Source organism: Anopheles coluzzii, chromosome 2, assembly GCF_943734685.1.
Source record: "Anopheles coluzzii chromosome 2, AcolN3, whole genome shotgun sequence".
Taxonomy (NCBI): domain Eukaryota; kingdom Metazoa; phylum Arthropoda; class Insecta; order Diptera; family Culicidae; genus Anopheles; species Anopheles coluzzii.
The window spans coordinates 45,889,767-45,911,916 of NC_064670.1; the positions used below are offsets into that span (position 1 = coordinate 45,889,767).

At 37.7% G+C, this 22,150-nt stretch overlaps 1 non-coding gene across 1 annotated transcript; it reads left to right on the top strand.

Moving 5' to 3' along the window:
• Window positions 1-10,698: 10,698 nt before the first annotated feature.
• On the top strand, window positions 10,699-10,770 carry Trnaw-cca (transfer RNA tryptophan (anticodon CCA)). Its single transcript has one exon. It is a non-coding gene; the product is annotated as a tRNA-Trp (tRNA).
• Window positions 10,771-22,150: the final 11,380 nt, after the last annotated feature.

A 22,150-nucleotide genomic window follows, 5' to 3' on the forward strand; every position in this document is an offset into this window, starting at 1 on the left:
AAACGCTAACGCAGCCGAGCAAATTGTAAACGGTGTGGTTACAATATAATTGAACACAAACATCACAGGATAAAAGACATGAATAACTCATACCAGTTCTCGCAGTACCATCGTCAGATGCTCTAACGAAAAGGTGGCCAAAGGCGGCGGCACCCGTATCCATCCGTTTGATATGGTACAGGCCGATCCGACCGAGATACTAGAACTGGTGGTGCGTTGTGTGCCATATCGCAAATGGTGGTGGGTCTACCTCTACAAATGCACATTGCGTGGGAAATAACACGGTGAAACAGCGCGAACTCCACTGTTTTAATATACTGTACAAAATCTTTGAGTTTTTTTTTAAATGTAAACATACGTGGTTGTATTGCATCCAAAATTACTTCACCTTCCCTGCTGACGTTTGTTCGTCTGTAGTAGCGTCACAGTAATGTAATGAAAGGCAGAAAAGGTTTTGCTTGTGCTACAAAGGATTGTAGAAGAACGCTGCTCATCTATCACGAAATATATTGTTACATTATTAAAATTTTAAATTACAATGAACATAGTAAAATGCTACTTCAAAATTACTCCAGGGATCTGACTGTGACTAGTATTTTGGATGATTTTTCTTTTGTTTGGAGAATTAAGTGTTCTACATGATTTGATTAATGATTTATGAAATAACAAACGTCACATTATTGCACAAAAAATCTTTTCTTTAGACATAATAAGATTGTAGTTAAGCTAATGAGAAACTGTATCCATCATTATATGTAAAACCTTATCAAAAAAATTATAGTTTAGTTACATTACATAGTTCGTACATTTTTAATTCAAATAAACATGTATTAAGTATTTAATCCTCCTGATTAAAAAAATAAATAATTTAATCACTCAAGTTTCTCTATAGTTGATAAGTATTCCTTTTTAGTATATTATATTCTAATTAAACGTACTCGAGTCCTCCTTTACTCCTTTACTTTCTCGGAGCGGTAATCAAAATTACATCAACACGTAACGTTTCTGTACATGTGGAGCAGCTCTCTGAATAACCATGTTTTAGTTATTTATTGACTGCTGACTATTTTTTACGCGACAAAACTCAATTTTCATAGGATATCAGGAAAGATGGATTTTGTCTCAGAGGTGCAAATTATCCCAGTAATCCCTACCAGCCGTTAAACAGCAGTTCTCTGAGTTGGTTTGTGGAGCTAATTATATGGACACATGATAAATTGCCATTGTTATTCATTCAAAGACAGATAGACAACTAAACAAGTAGTACTATTTGCAACACGTTATCAAAAAAGATTTGAAGCCTTGCTTCAAAATCCTTTTTGAAAAGGACAGTTCTTATTTCAACAGCATTCACCTCCAGCCCATAAGTGTTCAATAGTTCAGGAATGGCGTGGCGTAAGGAGAATTTGCTTTATTTATCGTGTCATATGAATGAACAGCAGTATCCCGAGATTTGTAGGCATTCGACTTCAGTATTTAGTGATATATGCTAGGATAGTTCGACAACGTTAAGCATTTGAATTAAGACTAATTCAAGAATCGTTTGGTGAATATTTGGGACGAAAAATGCCCAATGAAACTGTGCGTGTGGCTTGGAATAACTTTATAAAGCATTTACGGGCCGTTTTTAAATAAATAGGAAAAGGTTGGAACACAACTAAGTAATGGTACTACATGTTGTAGATATCCAAACAACAGATAAATACATTATGGTTTGAATATAATGACAAAAACAAGAAGCATTACTTTTACGTTGCCACCCTGTATAATTGATTTACAGATTCGTACCAACATCAAAACTACTGCAACTGCAACATTTAACTGGCGCTCGGGCAGCAATCATGCGTTTTTCATGTTCAATAGCTGCCAGCGTGCGGTGTAACACATGCATAAAACAGGTTAAGATGCATAAAACAGGTTAGACCTTGATCCTTTAAAAAGCACAATCGAAGTTTTCAGATCCGTCAGAAGAAGAGGGTGGTATTGAATATCTTTAACGTGTTAAAGTTCAACTGGTGTTGATTAATAGGTAATTTATATTTGAATAAAAATTAAAGTGGTTTTTAAATCACATTTCCAATTGCTTTAGATAAAATGATCTATAATTCCAAAGTTGTTACAAAGGGTGATGGTTACATATATCTAATCTGATGACTTGAACATAAAATGCACATAAAAATGCTTTCAGAATGCATGACGATTTGTGTCATTAGGACGGTAACAGCTGTCCAAGGCAACACGTACGGATGATGCACTAATTGCGCATCAAGTCATATTTAAAATGCAACCGGCAGCAACTTCTAGGTACGGTGAATGTGAATGCGTTAAGCAAAACCCAGAAACGATGTGCTCGGCAAAAAAATCACATCGAATCATAATTACTCGTCCGCTGCCTCAAATGTGTTCCTGCGTGTCCTTCGGGAAGCGTATGCATCTGTTAGGAACGACAATCTTGCTTCCATACTTCGTCTTATTTATCCATTTGTGAGCTAAATTGCTCGTTAATGTGTACACCATTTCTACCCATTGGAGGAAAAAAGGGAGCTAATTTGATTTCTATTGCGTCAAGCTAATAACGGAGCAAATTTATGAGAGTTGTGTTGATTGCATGAAATTACATATAGTCATAAGTGTATAACGTGTATGTGATATGCATGTAATTAAATAATGTAATTACGCTTTTTACATTTCGTTTATAGTTTCGGCATCAAAGAGTATTAAATAAGACGTTAATCAGCACTTAGACGATATTGTATGACGTTGCAAACGTTATAAAACATATCAACGACTAACATTTTGAACATACCGTATCCCAACCGACGGCAAGCCGTTCGTACATGTTAACTAAGTGTTAATTGTAACGGACAGGGGAAAATAAATTAACTTCTTACGGCAGTACATCCATTGAAATAGCAACCACCAAAGTACAACCATCGTGTGTGTGTGTGTGTGTGTGTGTGTGTGTGTGTGTGTGTGTGTGTGTGTGTGTGTGTGTGTGTGTGTGTGTGTGTGTGTGTGGAGTTTGAGTGCCCGGAGGTAGCATAACATAAGAGTCCAAAGCGATGAAGGGCGATCGGGTTCGATGCTAGTCCATTCTCCTGTGACCCTAGGGGGTTTCTAGGCGTGTCATTTTTTTCTTTCTTTTTTCCATTTTCCACATCACAAGGCAATTTGAAGAGTAACGTAAAAAATGAAAGAAAATACATGCAACATCTAATGGAAACGGAGGACTCTTTTTGTTACAAAAATGTGCAAATGACATGCAAACCGGCGGCTATCATTTTTCTTCTCCAATCGAGCTTGCAGACTTTCTCGGGACAGTCGCATGAACTGAAGAGGTTAAACCTCCCCTCGCCAACATGTAGCGGGGAAAAATAAAGTCATTTTCACCAGTGTCCTCGATTGTACGCAAAATTTGAGCCTTTCTAACCTACATGATGTAAAGCAGTGCTCCACAACCTTTTTATGATCTCAGACCACTTGGCTTTGAAAATAGACAGACATTTTTTAGCCTTAGTTCAAAGTTCTTGATAAAAAAAATGCTTTAATAAAATATTGTTAAATATTGTTATATTGTTAAATTGTACAATTATTCAAAAATATGGTTTAATAAATAAATAAATTTAATAAAAATTATGGTCTTATTCTAGACATGCCTATTGAAAATTTAATCTTTAATTTAATCGTGGAGACATAAATGCACGATATGTAAAATAATATTTTTTTCTTTTTCAAAAATAAATTATTTTGCGGGCCACGTCTGTTAACGCCACGGACCACAGGTTGGAGACCACTGGTGTAATGCATCCTGCCAAGAAGAGCTGGTACTTGGTCCAGTACGAACATCCAATAGCTTACTTTATGTTTCAAAGTCCACGTTCAGGGTGAGAAGGTTCTATACTGGTGTTCGGAAGATGTGTGTGTGTGTGTGTGTGTGAAGGTATAAAGAACAGGAGCAGAAAACATGACAGCCAAAACCGAGCAAAGGCTTCCTACTATACTCCCGGCAACATTTGCTTTCAGGAAAATTAAAAATTAGACATCATGATATAAGGCCTCAAAGATAAAGGCATTACCTTCAAAACAGTCTTCCAGTTGGACAGAGCTGGCATGCTACTGGTGTATTGTTTTGCAATACACGTTTTTATCTCTTGAATGTATTTTAGAAAAACGGCTTCGTGTAAATACAGAGAATGTTTAGTTTGGCCTATCTATTAGTATTGTAAGACCAACTCCTGCTAAAATTTTGTTAAGAATTAGTTCAATTATCCGAATAAACTAATCATCTGTTTCTCACTGCACGTTCCCCGAAATTGTAGGAAATAATCAGCGAAGAGGAGAAGAGTTTGTAAAAGGATATAGAGGGTAAACTAATAAATGCATTTTCATCAAGTGCGCCACCCACACCGCGTCAGGTATCGATTGATAGAATCGAATGAGCTCGAGCTATGGTGAAGCTATTGATGGTACACAAACAACACTCGATTTTGAAGAGAGAAAGTTTTGGCAAGAAAACACTTGACTTTACGCGTGATAGTGTGGTGGTAATATGATCCAGAACCACTTTGACTTTCTCACAGTAGCTCAAACTCCATAGATTTAGAACGAGAGCTTGTGCTATTTGATCAGACAACCCTTCATATGCGAGATCGACGGTTTCGGTACAAACAAACAAAAAAAAAGGCACGTGACGATAATGTAATGAGTCAATGACACTTTTTCACACCCGGTATGATGTATGATGTAGGTGATGTATTTGCGTTGATGAAAAGCAATTTTCTTGAGAGGTGTGTTGTACCTTATCGGACAAAAAGTTTCGGTCTGTGAAGATCGAAGTAAATCCGTAAGTACGAAATTGGAAGGAAAAGCTCCTCACCGCACATTTCGTACGCAAAGTTTTGTAACGGTGGAGTTTTTCCTAACCTTAGTTAAATGGAGACGCAGCGAGAGAATGATGGAGAAAAAGGGGGCATTAGCTAGCCAGTCAACGTGTCTTGCCAGTCACTTACTCCAAACTCTCCCGTACGTAATGCTGCACAGAGCCGCCTTGTATGAACAGAAGGAGATACAAACTTTTTCGACGGTTTTTGTGTGTATATATGTATATATGTGAATGGTTTTGTGTGTTTGTTTATGTGGGTGTGTGTGTGTTGGAAAACAAAGCAAAACATAAAGATTTATACAGAGCAAAGGGAAAGCTGTAGGCAGCAGAAGCCAGTACGATAGGCGTGCGGTAAGACACAGAAGCAATGATAAAGCAAAGCACATTTACCACATCATAGGAAGGGAGATGAACTGAGCTGGTGGTTTTTGGACCATAGACTTACCTCGCTACAAGATAAAACTTTTCTATCAGAGCGTAGGCTGTTATTTTTTTCTCCTATGTTTTTAATTCGTCTCTCTCAACACGGCGTTAGTACGTTTGGTGTTATCCCTGAAATTGAAAAGAAAAACAAGAACGAAAATGATTATTACAAGAAAGGGATAAGCAACACTTAGTACATTTTTTACTAAGCTTCAGGGCGTGTTGAACGTAATGGTGTGTATGTTTTGTTTGGTTTAATTTATGAAATGGAAGTGTCACAGTTGGCACAAAGAATTGAGGTTTGGAAATGATAGATAAAAGTTATAAGGTTTGTTGGTTGTCGGAAAAGTGTTGTGATCAACGAATTAGAAATGAGAAGGAAAAAGGAAGGTACTTAATTACTTTCCGCAAGTACGCGTGTATATTGTAACGAATAGTAAAACAGAGAGCGCTCTACGATACAATTTCTAAGCTACATGTTCGGTACGTCATCGAACGAATCACGGTTGCACTCTTGTAAAGTTTCACAGATGTATGTAATGGCCAGATGCAAAAATGCAGAGGCTCTTCGGTTAGGCATGGCTTGCAAATTGTGAATTATATCACACTATGTTGCATTTGGAAAGACATCAGAACATCAAACTCCACCGCATTCTGCAGAACAATACCACACGTACTATTTATGTTACTTGCATATATACAATACATTGCTGAATTGTAAATCAAATTTTAAAGCAATCCTAAAAACAAGCCTGTTGGGACAGTTTGATAGGAAAGTGTTCAACGACCTGTCATTAAAAAGAGGTATCTGAAGATATCCAGCAAACCCGAACTGATTGGAACCAATTTGATTAGAAAAGGGATAAAAAGGAGCGGTAGGGCAAGATTCGGAGCTCTTAAACCAACTAGCGGGAAAAGCTAAATAAAAATTTGGCGCGTTTCTATAATAAATGCATGGCAAAGAATTTCACCCGTTTTTGGTTGTTTTCGTTTTCTAACTAAGGCCTTATTGCTAAGCCTGTCTAATAGGATGCATAAGAGCATATAAATGTTTTGTTACAACATTTTGCTAATATCGTTACTTAAATTAGATACTTTGAAACAACAAACACCTAACAAACATCTTCCAATTATATGTGCATACATTTGCTAATTGAATATTTTATTCCCGATTGGAATATCATTTTAACAGACAATATTTTTCAGTATAAAACAAAATTTAATGCAGGTATTACTCCACTTTTAAACTCCCCCGTTCGTTCACAGTCAACACCTACGGTGCATCCAATTTTTTAGTATTTCAAACAAACTGCGGCTATGCGGAAACATCGCCACAAATAAGCTAACCACCTCCGACCGACGTAAGAGCGCACCGTAACCTCTATTAAAAATGCTTCATTGGTTTTTCGCTAGTTCCCGAGGCTCAATTCGTTTGTTTCCAATTTTGCTTTACCCGCCGCGCTTCCTGTGTTTGTGGCACGGCTCTACTAGTCAGCTAGAAAGGTAAGGCTTAGCAAAATGCTGGTGATTCGCACTACAAGGTTGCTAATTTGCTCAAGCTCTCCAACTACACCGCTAGCATGTTTGCCAGGGAACTGATTGCGCCCGCCAATCCATGGGGGGGGGGGGGGGGAAGTCATGGAGTCGTCGAGCTTTTACCGTACATCCTTATCACGGGTAGCCAGGTTTCGGAAGTTAACCTCAAACAACCCATCCGGACCTCTTTTGTATCATGAACGCTGAAATGATGCTGTGCGCGGTATGTTTTTTTGTTGTTGCTTGAGATGGGATAGGTGGGAGAAATGAGGAAGGTTGTGGGGTTAATCGAGCGAATGAGAAGACGGGAATAGCACACAAATGTACTGTAAGAAAAAGGATTGCGTTAGTAAAAGTGTCTTGCACAACCTCGAGCGAATGCTGTACAACATCTTTATCCTGTCCGGGTTGGTGCTCAAGAGCGCGCCACTGCAAAGCAATCGGAAAAGGGACTCGACCGGTTGGAAGAATAGAGTTCACTAAAAACACGGAAAAATGGACATGCTGAGCTTGTACCGAAAGTTGTGCGGATGCGTACCGGCTGAATAAGTGGTCGGGTGCAGTTTGACCAACAAAACCACCCACCGGTGCTTTTGTCTGTTGCTGCTACACCGACCTGGCCGAGTTTCTAGAACCATGTCAGTAGCAGCCAACCGAACTTCGCGTGTGCTTGGATGTGAAGGGTGTAGAGAGAAAAAAAGCTCCAACGCCAAGTAGTTTGCAAAACAGGATAATGAATATTTTCACAGCACTCCAACGGATGGGGCTCGTATCTAGTGAGGTACTCCAAATCAAGCGAATTAATTTTTTAATTTCGCTCGTCAGGCGCTACAGTTGCTGGATTCATTGGACGCTTTGTGCTGGTCGTTGGGTGGTTGAGCGTGAAAATGTCAGTAAAAAGAAGCATCGTTCCTGCCTGTATGCGACAGATAGTTGGTAAAACCGGAACACGATGCCACAAGCTCGCTCAGCACAAGCTATTATATTCGACATTATCCGCAATGGGATGCGGCCTTTGCGTGAGTTTGACTGCGTGAGTGATGGATCGTCTCACCGATACGACCATCGATTTTAACGGTTGTGCAAAGCTTGCTGATAGTTCTACCCCTTTTCTGCCGGAAAGATAGCAGCAACATGAAATAAAACATCTACGCAACACAAGGATGTATTGCTCACCGCATGTTTACCCACTGGCGGACGCTCTCTGCATGTGGCAGAGGAGAAGATGAATAAATGAGGGTACTAATTATTATTAATTAATTACATCGCCACGACCGATGGCCACGTTGGCCAGTATCGCAGCTGCGGGGGAAAAAAGCACCACGTATGCTGACAGAAGCATGCAAACATATTTTCGGTCTGTTCTTTCTCTACTCTACACCGGCCTTACAGGCACTCATACCTGGCGGGGTAGATTGAACTGTCGACAACAGTTTACTAAAACAACGTGTGTATGTGGCCGGTTGTGTGGAAGCTATGGTTTGATGTTTTTGAAATAATGTTTACTGTTAAAGAACAACACGCAGCAGCAGAAAATAAAAACAACATGATTTCTACATTTGCATCCATGGCGGAATGGACAAAAACACCATTACACACAAAAGAAGCACAAACACTTTATGTTGGTAACACACATTTCGAGTGGCGGAAAAATCGAATGTTTCTCTAAATTCAGGCAGATAAAAAAGTGTTTAAGAGTTCCTTAAAATCTAGTGTGAAAAAATTGCTAAAGATTGGTCTTTTAAAATAAACGAAGACATATCAAATTCTGCATCGTTACTCACTAACGCAAGAGCACACTGGCAATAGAATATTGTATTCGTATAGAAACTGTTTAAATTCATCGAAATAAACACTTCAGTGAAATGAACAAAGAACTCACAGCACAAATAACATTACGAAAAAATAGCATAACAATGGCCCACAATTCTGAACAGTCAGTTTAAGATAAAACAATGGCCCATAATTCAAAAGTTTTCAAAAGTAAAATAAAAAGGTGATAGGGTAAATGTACCTATAGTGGTGGTAGTACCAATAGTGGTGGTATTGCACTAAAATGCGGTTCATACGGCAAATTACAAGTAATTAAGTTATTTACGTTAGTGTGAAATGTTCTTTAGTCTTTTACAAAGGGTTTAAAAGTTAAATGGGGCCATTCCGTTACTTAGTGACCGAAAAATCCATTGTTTTGTGAAATGTGTCAACATTTTTCCAAAATCCTTAGGATTTCATAACGAAACTCATTTTTCTGTTAACGTTCTAAACGACCACATAACCACGTAATTACTAGTTTTTCAACATAACTGTTATGAAATGTTATTGTTTTACTAAAGTTTTTTGCCTTTTGACCATATTTATGCATTTTTGAGTGTTTTTTACCATAGTGCCATTATAGGTACACAAAACAGGCATGTTCCTATAGTGGTGATAGTTATAAAATCAATGAAAACAGGTCGTTTTAGATTTTTTCGAGGATATTTTCGACATGTCGTACTGTTTTCACTAAAATAAGCAACAGAAATGAGTTTTATGTAGGTAATTTACCAAAAACAGGCCAAAATTCGCTTATATGGCTGAATGAAAAATTGACTTTGAAGTCAAGCACACTCTTCCGGGTGTAGGTTGACGACAGGTGTGATGCAGTACTTTTGTCAATAGTTTCATCGATCAAATTTATACATTTTTTACGATCAAATTACGCAAGAAACCTATATTATGGCAGTAATCTTTGCTATTCATACGAAAACAGCTTCGAAACTAAGTTTCATTGATATTATACACCGTTTTTGATGCATCTTTGTTTACCACCACTATAGGAACACAATACGACGACTATAGGAACCATACTACCATTATAGGTACAACGAAGCAATCACAAAAATATGAATTTTTTCGTCATTTTGATGTATTTCATGATAAAAATGGTTGTGATTGCGTAGATAAAACATATTCCAATTGGTATGTGTTAAAATATTCTGAAATTGTCCTTCCTGACACCTTAAATCCATTAAAACACATCGGCACCACTACAAATTGCACCACTATTGGTACATTTACCCTAATATGTAATAATTCATTAAAATAGTAAAGGAATTAAACATATTTTTTGGTTTGGATTCAGTTGGTTAAATAATAACCAATTTCATTTAACGTATAGAAAAAATGTACATTTTTATTTCCTTCACTAAATTAATGCGAGAATATCTTCTTCCTTCATCTATCTTCATTGGGTATCGTAAAATAAAATATCATTTTGACAGACACGGCTTGCTAATATTTTAGTACGTTTAATACGTTAGTGTGTTCAATTTAATTACGAGTCTATAATTCTATTTTCAAATTTGTTTTTTTTTTGGGGATGGGGGTAGGTGTGCCTCGATATTATATTGCAACTTAAAAATGTTGTAATTTAATTCAATGTAATTTAATAAATCTATGTAATGTATTTTAGCGTGTATAACGCCCCTGCCTTGATTATATTTTTAAATATTTTGGAAATAAAGATTTACTTTTAATTTTACAAAATTCTAAAACAATTATATCCATGTTACCTATTTGATTCACATCAAATTTGCTTTTTATCATGCTTCTCGTACAAGCTAATGGAAAGTCTCCGTATTTTTCGTATTTTCTGAACTTCCTATGTTATGAAATGTAATGTCTCAGGGATAACCTAAAAGTCACTACCCGTTGATGAAGACCTCCTTAATTTGATTTTCGTCATTTTCGACTTAAAAGAGGGTCGCTATACACAGTATTGTACTGTATTATACGCTTTGATACAGTATTTGTTTTATTAAAAGTAAAAATAAACCCTGCGGTGTTGTGAATGCAGCGGAACCCACTTCAATCATGTGGACTCCGTGGCGCAACGGTAGCGCGTCTGACTCCAGATCAGAAGGTTGCGTGTTCAAATCACGTCGGGGTCAATGAGTTGTTAACTTTTTTAACGTTTTGTTTTTTAAGCATTCATTTAGCTTCATTTTATAGCAAATTAAACATTATGTTTGCAATGTGACTTATGCACCGATGACTGATGCGCTGAAAGTTAATTTCAAATGATCCGTTGCTCGCTGCCTTAACATAAGTATTGTTGTTTTGAACAGAGGAACCATAAGTGAAAGCGCATGGCAAAGTCTTAGTTTTTGTACTGTGGTAGTCAATTTTTACTATGAACACGCCATGAGCCATGAAATAGAACAGCGCACGTTAAATCAGTCTCGTGAAAGTTATTCAATAAAACCAGTTATCCAAACGTACCATAACAAACACAATTTAGGGGGTTTGCGCGATCGTATGCTATGTATGCTATGTATGGTATCTATCTGAAATTCAATTGAACAGCATTTTTTTCTTCCACATGCTTAACTTAACTCTAGTGCGGGCTACATGACCGTTAATAATATTTAAGAGATTTTAATATTTTTTAGTGAATTAACAGAAACACATGGAAATTATATAAAATTGTTATCTTACCATTTTATCTTATTTTGGTTACGTAACTATTATGTACGAAATATATTTCAAAATTCACGTGCTCTAAGCATGTAGATTTGATTGACGACTTGTGTCGTATATAACAGGTTTTAAGAAGGAGTCAGTTCAGAATGTGAACAGCATTTTAACCCCTTTGCAAGATGTCTTTCGAACACTGAAGTCTATTGTATTTGCATCACAATTTATTTACTGTTCTTTCACATGATTTTCAACACATCACAAAGAATTGTCAAACTCACTCAGTCCAGCTTGTGCCGTGTGAAAGAACGGAAATTTTATTTTAAACACGGCGTATGGCTTTTATTTTATATTTTACATAATTTATAAAAAGTTCGTTATAATTTGTGGTCCATGTTCATTATTCCAGTACGCCATTCGAAGAGTGAAGAGAAATCAAACGTTCGACCTAGTTACAGATTGTTCAATAACAGATCAACCTTTTTGCAGATAGCACCACATAGCAAGAAGAATGATGGATGGATGATAATGTTAATTATGTTACATCAGGCAGCCTATGTTATGCATACACCGTATAGTGTTTTACTGAGTTGAACCGTACCGTCAAACGCTTACTCACCCAGCCACTTGTTTAACGATTTCTAACTGCTTCTCCGAAATGCAACGTTAGAGTAGTACCATCGCCACGTACACGTGTGTACCATGCCATAACGATGATTAGTTAAAAGTCAAACAATTTGCTTTTGGTTTTTTCGGGGGAGAAGCTATAAGAGAAACTGTTCACTCAAACTGCCTGCCCGGCCACGGCTGTTACGAAAGTTAGCGAAAGCTGACGAATTGGATTGTATTTTACGGGCACCATTTGCTGACTGTGCGTTACCATTTGAGTGCTGTTCGAACATCGGCACTCCGCAATACTCAACGAAACACGCAGGAGTAAAGGAATTTAAATGCGAATCTATGCGCTAACAGTGCCTAAAACTGGAATGGTACTAGTACTCACACTCCGCTTACGTCAGGTGAATTTAATGGCAAAGGAAATACCGAGCAGTGATTGCCCACAGCTTTCCTGCCGGTGCAGGTCGATGGTGTGTGGTTGATGAAGAAAGGGTCTTAGTGATGAATTTGCGAGAATTGTTTGATGCTGCTGGTGCTGCTGATGTGCGCCCACAAATGTGTGTGATGGCGCGTACAGGCCTGCCTACTGTAAGCGCTGCCATATTATTGCAAATTCTTAGCGGTGAGAATGCGGGAAGCACACTGCATTGCAGTTTAATTGTTTCGATTCGGCGGTGTCAGTAATTACGGTGGTATATGTAATGGCATTTGGTAAAGACGTTGCATTGCCGTATTGAAATTATCAATGCGATACAAACGCGTTTCACTTTAGTTGGCTAAACGGTGGATAATTTCTGAAACATTAGAATGTTTTGAATACATACCCTGATTAATAAGTTTGCTCAATTTTTACAATACATTTGTTTATTTTTCTATATTTATATTTCTATATTTCTTTGTAAGTCAAGTGTATGAGTCGAATATTGATTTTATCCAATATTTTTGCTCAATAAAAATGGTATAAGAAGCTGGAAGTTTATCAAATAAACATGTACCATTGCAGTACACATTATTGTGGTCCCATTACAGCACCAATTCAATATCCGAATGAAACGATTTGCAACGTCAACAACCATCTGTTTTAGCACAGCCATTGTCATCATGCCAATCGTGTCCCATTCACTAATGTTCACTGCCTATGCTGTACCGCATCGTGTTTCCGGTGCACCGATAGGACAAATTGCACAGTTTCACCCGAGGCATCGTCAAGGCTGCAATGTAACGGCTTCATTTCAATAATTAATCGCATTCGCTTTCCCGTGCAACTAAAGCCAACAGCAGAGGACAACAAATGCCCAGTTCCAAGCCGCACTGCACTTAGCAGAGCCTAAGTCCAGTGGCACCACTCAGACTCCCGTCAGGCTTTTCTTGTGGACATTACGCTTCCACAAACCTTGCTCACTTTGGGCTGGTTTAACGAGGGCAAACTCATCCTAGCCTTCCGCGGTTGCTATCACTACCCGGTGAGATAGGACAAATAAGAGAAACTAAACGGCCTCTTCTCGCTCGGTGGAATAAATCGCCCGGTTTGAAGATAAATTCACAAACAAACGTCAAACAATTAACCACGCTGCGATCCAACTTGTCTACGATTGTTCCATCATATAGCAAACATCATGCAATGCTAGCCTTTCGCCCCGGGAGCTGTATGTAAGCATCGAATCCCAACCTCCGCTACCGGGTCAACTGCATAATGAACTTCCTTTGTGGGTAGAGCGTAGTTCTATACACCGGAAGTCACCTTCTGCGGCCTGAATATGCATGGTGTCTTCCAGCATTGGCCGCGGGACGGACAAAGCCTAGATATGTGACGAGAAACAATGGTGCACACAAAGGTCCGCTGTTTAACTTGCAGGCATACCAGATTGTGATGTTAATTTTTGACGTCCAGCAAAGGAAACAGCTTTTCGCTTTGCCCACCTTTGCAATGGTGGAATTTGACGGTGCTATCGGGACGATCAGATATAACGAGATGCTCGTTTTATGTTTGAGAGTGTTTGATTAGAGGTACAAACTCCACACTCTCGAAAGTCATCACCAAAGGCGTTCCCCCACCGGTAACTATGACGTGTATTCAATCATCTTTCCATAACGGGCAGACGGATACCCAGAAAGCCGCAAGTAATAAACTCAACTGCGGAATTAGGTTTTTTTGCTCTCGGTACCATACGGACGTTCGTCACCAAACCGTTGCTTCCTAGTCACGCTTGTGTCCCGGTGCTTGAACCGGTTTGCATCGAAAACTACATTCATACCGTTGGATTATCCGTAATGCTCTTTACATTCCGTTGAAATCCCATGCATAACATGCAAGTGCATTTTCATAACTCGCTGCTCGAATGCTGGCTTAGCGAAAGCATCGGGAAATGTCTGCTTCCATCGGGGAATGGGGACCACACGTCTGTAGTACTGGACAATCGGGAAGGTATGCCATCGGTTCACTGGAAAGTTGCTGATAAAATTAAACATAGCCACCCACGGACACGAAACCACATCCACCTGGCTTTTGGAGAAAATCCTGCTCCCCAAAGGTATGATTCGACGCACTCGGACACTTGGGGTTTACTGCCCCGTGTATTTCTGTGTGTGTGTATATGCACAACACGGTATAGAATGTTGTGTAAATCGTTTAAATATTTATGATGTGTATGTATGTATGATTTTTCTCCCGCCTTACAAACATATGGTTGTGCCAATCGGATCGATGTCCCGAGCTTTGTTTGTGGTGTGCACGGTTTTGGAGGAAAGCTATTGTAGCAAATAAATGCACTTGTGTTCCAGGAAGTGTAGGAAATGTGAGCAAATACAATGTGTGATGTGAAATATGGCAATGATACAAAGCGCATGTTCAATTAATTCAAACAAGCTTTGATTTTTTTGTTGAAAACTTGAAAAAGGGATCCTGTTACAGGCTTATTGCCATTTTATATAAATGTCGTTGTCAATGGTAGTTCATGAATAATTGCATTGTATTTTTAAAGTATGTAAAATGTTTTCCATGAAATTGGAAGGCTACGGATCATTGCTGCAATGGGTACAACAATGATCTATTTTTACGTGTAACCATTTTGATGGCGAAATAAAATTCATCAGACTAATCGTTATCGTGAGCTCGTTTAAACCGATGCAAGGTTAAAATCATGTAACGTTCGATCCGTGCAAAGTTATATTTTCATATTGTCTTTATATAATTATCAAATTTCACCGATTGATCGAAACAAGCATTGTGTAGATACATTTTCTTATAGTGTAAATGTACCAATAGTGGTGCAATTTGTGGTGGTACAGATGTATTTTAATGGATTTAAAGTGTCAGGAAGGATATTTTCTGAATATTTTAATACATAGCAATTCTAATATGTTTTATCTTCGCAATCACAACCATTTTTACCATAAAATACATCAAATTTACGAAAAAATACAAATATTTGTGGCTGCTTCGTTGTACCTATAATGGTAGTATGGTTCCTATAGTCGTCTTATTGTGTTCCTATAGTGGTGGTAAACAAAGATGCATAAAAAACGGTGTATAATATCAATAAAACATAGTTTTGAAGCTGTTTTCGTATGAATAGCAAGGATTACTGCCATAATATTGGTTTCTTCCGTAATTTGATCGTAAAAAATGTATAAATTTGATCGATGAAACTATTGACTAAAGTACTGCATCACACCTGTCGTCAACCTACACCCGGAAGAGTGTGCTTGATTTGAAGTCAATTTTTCATTCAGCCATATAAGCGAATTTTGGCCTGTTTTTGGTAAATTACCTACATAAAACTCAGTTATGTTGCTTATTTTAGTAAAAAACAGTACGACATGTCGAAAATATCCTCGAAAAAATCTAAAACGACCTGTTTTCATTGATTTTATAACTGTAACCACTATAGGAACATGCCTGTTTTGTGTACCTATAATGGCACTATGGTAAAAAACACTTAAAATGCATAAATATGGTCAAAAGGCAAATAATTTTGGTTAAACAATAATATTTCATGACAGTTATGTGGAAAAACTAGTAATTGCGTGGTTATGTGGTCATTTATAACGTTCAAAGAAAAATGAGTTTCGTTATGAAATCCTAAGGATTTTGGAAAATGTTGACACATTGCACAAAATAATGGATTTTTCGTTCACTAAGTAACGGAATGGCCCCATTTAACTTTTAAACCCTTTGTAAAAGGCTAAAGAACAGTTCACACTAACGTGAATAACTTAATTACTTGTAATTTGCCGTATGAACCGCATTTTAGTGCAATACCACCACTATTGGTACTACCACCACTATAGGTACATTTACCCTACGGTATAACGGTAAAACATACGGTATTTTTTTCAATTGAGTTCATTTTAACTTTAGTTGAGCTTCCTTTTTTAAATTATGCTTTCTTCGTATTGAAAGCTACTTTAATTTACTCAAAGATATTAACAACAACTAATTTCAATTTGAAGTGAGATTTTCTTTGCATTTGAGAAACATGATAAGGTTACATGAACAGATGATAGCTACCAAATGTCTTTGTTTGGCGCAAATGGAGGTGCCTGGTAGTTGATGACTAATGATCAGATATAAATCAACAACGATAACACATCTGTTTGTTTCTCTTCGTTTTATTCTATTGTACACATTTTTGTAACATTTGTAAATCTATTGCATTGTATATTTATCAGAAAACGTCGGCACAAGGCTATACATTATTATTTAATCTAGTTTAGTGGTTTTGAGGTAGAGTTGAAGGAAACAGGGAGCATATCCTAAAACTGAAACTATCAATATATTTTATGTGTTTAATTAACTTTAATGTCAGGTTTGATGAGCACAAATGATGTGCTCAGATGCCTGAAGCTATGTTATACGATAATTCAATGCGTCCTGATTAAGAAAAGATCATATTAATATAAATCCTTATTAGGATTGAAATAATTTGCTAATACTAAACATCAATGAAGATTATTATTCGAAAAATGTTACCCCTATTAAAGAGATCCTTTTTCGATTGTCTTTAACAAACATTTCCAAAAATATTTCATTCATTTTATTGATTTTGAGTTGTTTGGGACTTTGACATACCTACTGTACGCGATCAATTACTTATGCAAATTTTCCAAATTGATCTTTTAAGACTTGTGTTTAACACATACCTATGCTTCAGTTCTGTGGGTGTTGGTGAGTTATCGATTTCCTAAAATGTAAAATTACATAAAAAAGTAAGTTTCGCTTGTTACAAATAATGGAGGAAACGATCTGCCAAATTTTATTTACAATTTTGAATCTGATCAGACATTAATAAAGCTTCTCTACTTCATCGAGCGCTTTAATTCACTGCAAACTATACCGTTCGCTAAAATGCTCCAGCCACCGACGTACCATCGCAAATACAAGAGCGCAGAATGAGAGGTTAAGCTTACACACCACACCACCACTCAAGATTAAATCAAGACAGGGACGCCATGCGTTTCTAGTTTAGCATTTTGATTACGTTCGGACCCGATGTTCAGATTCATGCTCGAATACTCAACACAATAGCGCTGGTGAACCCGCGTGAACGGCTGACGTGTTCTGCCAAAGCCACGGTCAACTAAACGGAGGGGTGGGATGCATGCGCCCATTCGGTGGCAAAACCTGAACCGCAAATTACCAGCAATTATGCAGCGGGGGATAATTTGCAATCCGGTTCAGCATGCAACAGGTACGGTTTGTGATACAATCATCCACAAAACAATAGTCGCTGCGAATGGTGGTAGTAAGCGAACTCGGAACACTATTGTTCGCCTAGCCACTTAACCATCGTGCAATACCAGGTCTGTCTGGCGCTATACTTAGGACTACAGTTTGTGGGTTTGCATTCATGCTTATAGCAAACGTTTGAAAGGTATGGTATACACGTTTGATTTTGGACCCAATTCGAACATTGAAATGAACGGCGGTTGCATATAAATTATGTACGTACACGTTATGAAAATATACTGAAAAGTTTCTCAGACGGTTGAGGCATTGAAATAAAATTGTTATAAAAATGCAAAAAACACTATATCATATTTTGTTAAATTCAAATATAGGACACGCTGGTGACCATAGTCTCTTTGCTTTCAGCCCACTATCGTTCGCCGAGCGCTCGATGGTGCTGGACGTTTTCAATCTCAAACCAACCTGTAAGCAATAAATATAAATCTGAATAAACCAACCAACTAGATCAACGGAGGGTGCGTTTAGCTTCGGGGCACCAATTGACCTAAATGGATATTTGCTCAACGTCCATCGGATGTTAGAAGTGGAACTGTGCACGGACCGACCTGTACGCAAAGTCGTAAGTGATCACGCTAAATAAACTAGCAAAACACTAGCTAGAACAACTGCAAAAGCGTCGGGTGCATTTATCTGCATGCTACTCAACCGTGATTATCCTTCACAGTTTATCCCAACCATTGCGAGCCCGCACTTCCGCCAACCGCACTACGTTATCCTCATGGAGGTTGGAGGAAATCGTACATCCCGACACACGATCCTACGTGTGCGTCCTATAGGAAGGATTTTCCCCGCAGCAACACACAAACAAAAAAAGAACTGTAACAGCCATTGTGCTTCGAAGCAACAAATGGTGTCCGGTGATAGAGTGGTAGCAATAAAACGGGAAATACATGCCCACCCTCATAATGTACAAAACGCATTGAAAAGGCACAGCACGCAGCGAAATCCAGCACGGCTTTCTACCCAGCACGCAGCGCTAACTGGTGGCGACGGTAATCCAATTAAACGACAAATAATTATTCCGTAAATTGTGATTTAAGTCTCCCCGGTGGTCTCCTCCCGTCCCCACTTTCTCGCCTCGGTGGATCAGTCGGAAGCGAGGATGGGGTAAAAAAAACCCAACCAACCAGCGCCGGAAGACAAATCCGTTCGACCGGAATCGATAAAAACTCATTAAAAGCTATTTTGCTTCTGACCACTTTCGAAGCAAATGGAGGGAGGACTGTTGGAAGGTTTGTTGGGGTGAGATAGGATATATACAAGAGCGATATGGGGAAAGATGCTGCAAGTAAAGAGAAGGGATTAGCAGATAAAAATGGACGAATTGTAAAGTGAAATGAAAAAAAAAAAAACAAACAAAAAACTACATGATGTAGCCTCCTGCGTCCTATTAGTGCCCGCGTCTTGTGGCGGCTTTCAACTTCCCGCACATGCCATGCGCCGCCGTGGTAGAGGGGCAAATACGCACCAAGTAGTAGCAATTAAATGGGCTACCGTTGTGACAATTCACTTCGCCGTCACAATTTACGACACGATGGTTTGACAGTTTAACAACGTACAACAGCAACAGCGAGTTAGGGTGACGTTTTAGAGGGGTATGATTATCGATGCGTACTGGGTGGTAGAGGTGGAACGAAAGGAAGGTTTGCTAATTTTAACGAAAAGCCATCGAACCGTAATGGTGTATCGGTGGGGTATAGGTTGGAACAAGATTAATTGTTCACACCGAAAGCATGCCGTAATTGATCCGATTCGGGGTGGTTCGGATGGTAGGTAAGATTTGTGTGACAAGCCGACACCGTCGCGCAGTGTGTACTGGGAGATTTATGATTAAGAATAGCAGGAAAAAGTGGAATTAAATTTGAAAACTTTGGGGAACGAGTGACATTTGATGAGATAGAGTGGTAAGCAAGTTGAGTGGAAAGCTTTAATATTTAATGTGCATAAATTGTATTAAGTTAGTGTTCAGTAAAATATGGTTCACGAGCCGCATTAGGACCCTTCATAGTTCTAGGAGAAAATAGGCAACATCGGCTTGGGTTGGTGAGTTAAGACGATAGATCTTATATTATCTTAATCTTAAGTCTCATCAAGTTAAATCTTATCGTGAAAATGTAACGAAGTTTTATAGATTTTGCCTCTTTATGTCACAAAATTAGCCGACCACTGTGCAGCCAAATATTTTTAATAAAAAAGTGTTTGCTAAACACTTACTACGACTTTAAGATAATAGGTATATGATAGTAACCCATTTGCCATAAAAAAGTAAAATTAGAAGATTGATTTGTTAATTATTGTTGATTTTCAATTGATAAAGTATGTATCTTTGAATTGTACTGTAATATAATTACAGTTATTTATTTTTTTAATGATATTCGATGGACATAATGTCTAGCTGATCTTTCACTATCTTGATTTTAATTTAGTTTTTCATCGGCATCTTATATGCTACTAATGTTGCCCAATTTACCCTCGACGTTCAAGAGAATAATACTTCATTCTTGAATATTGAGGTGCTAGTATTGTGGTGATAAAACTCGCTAAACACATTGAACTTTATGCACATTGCGGTCACTGGGGCAGCATAAACAATGGTACTGTGTGGAATACTGAATGTATATCCAAATCTGGGTGTCCGTCCAGAACAAGATCCGTTAAGGAGAACAGGTCAATGCAAAGCCCGTTGCTATGTTGCCATTTTCTGCTCGCTTTGACAGTTTAATGAAAAAGTGTTTACAAACAAATAGCTAATAGTTAACGTGGAAAAGTGGATGAATTTATTATTAGGAAGATTATGTTGGATAAATTGCTTTTGGAGAATAAAGGAGAAGTAATTGCAGTCTACTATGTATTCAGATAACCTCATTGTTTGCCATTCCATGGCTACGAATCACTACCGTTTTCAACGGTCCTGCTGGAAGAACGAAAAGTTTAACCGTAGAGTTGGCAACCAGATTTACACACGTAAGTTGGCAACCGGCATACCCGGGTATTCCACACGTTTTGATGCAAAAAATTAACGATTTTCATAGGTAAACAATGCTTTCTATATTTTAATGCTGTAAGCAAGTAATGCCGACCATATATTCTCTTCTATTTCATTTATTAATTAAGTTTTTCCATTTTATTATAAAAATAACGGTCAAATTGAAATTTGGAATCGCTTGAATTTGACTCGAAAATAAGCACAATACAAAAAGAGGAAGAAGAGAAACGTCATTCTCCATACAAAATGTATGGAATACCCGGGTATGCTGGTTGCCAACTTACGTGGTAAAGTTTAAAAAAATTCAAAATAAAATACTTACAGACTGTTTAAAATTAAAATTTATGTACCAAAAAATCATAAATTGAAAGTTGGGAGGCTACGGAAAATTTCAGGTCAATAAAAGCAATGAATCAAAAGTTATTTCAGTTTAAAGTTGAAAAAAATACCCGGGTATCCGGTTGCCAACTTAAAGGTTAACAGGCATAAAAAATCACAGTACATTTTTCAACTGGGTAAAAGAAGTCCTATTTACTTTCAATTAAACACTGAGAGTAAAATGAAACATCGAATCGTCACACACTGGTACAATATGCATACCATCCTTTGCTTATAATCTTATTATCGATCAAAGAATTTTTGCAATCAGGAGCAACAAATGAGTTCAAAATAGCAAAAAAGACTCCCATTCGCTCCATAGCAACGACCATAAACAATGTTTAATTTAACTGTCAAAATTTTCCCATGGCTTTCTGTCAATTTGTTCTAAACGCATCGATCTGTTCTCTTTCTTGGACCTTGGTTCAGAAGCAAAAAAATCAAACGAATATGGAACGTCAATTTCGCTAGCTAGGAGATTAGCAATATAAGTATCATAGGCTACTATAATTAGTTAGAATACTGTAATTAGTTCAATTATTTTTTAATTGTACATATGAAAAATAACTGGAATGTTATAACTAAATAGTTGCATACACATTTCTTTCTTCTGTTAACATCATTTAACACCAGCTGAAGCACAAACAATCACGCAATGAATATAATGTGTTTTGTATTGTTCTATTTGAAATGAGTTACAATATTTTGCACAATATATATATTGTTTGCATTTGTTTTCAGGCTTAAACAATCTAGGTAGTTTACCGTGTGGTTTTGTGTGAAGTGTTTACATGATATCAGCTGTCAAACTCCATATAAAAATAACTGGCTATAATAATAAAGAGCTCTAATATTATTTTCAAAGACATTTTGTTGTAGATTCATGGAAAGTTCAATCGATTCTTGGACTGCAGTAAATGACGTCATCTGTGACTGTCACAACAACTTTTGTGAGTTTGATTGAATTCTATTGTACTTAAATTTCGTCAAAATTTAATTTAATCTCAGATTGAAAAGACTTTGCTAATCTCGTACCGTACCGTTCCAAAATCTCTATGTTCAATGTTCATCCTCAAACCATAGCGTTTTTTTAATCAACCCTCAACACGATGTTGTGTGTGTG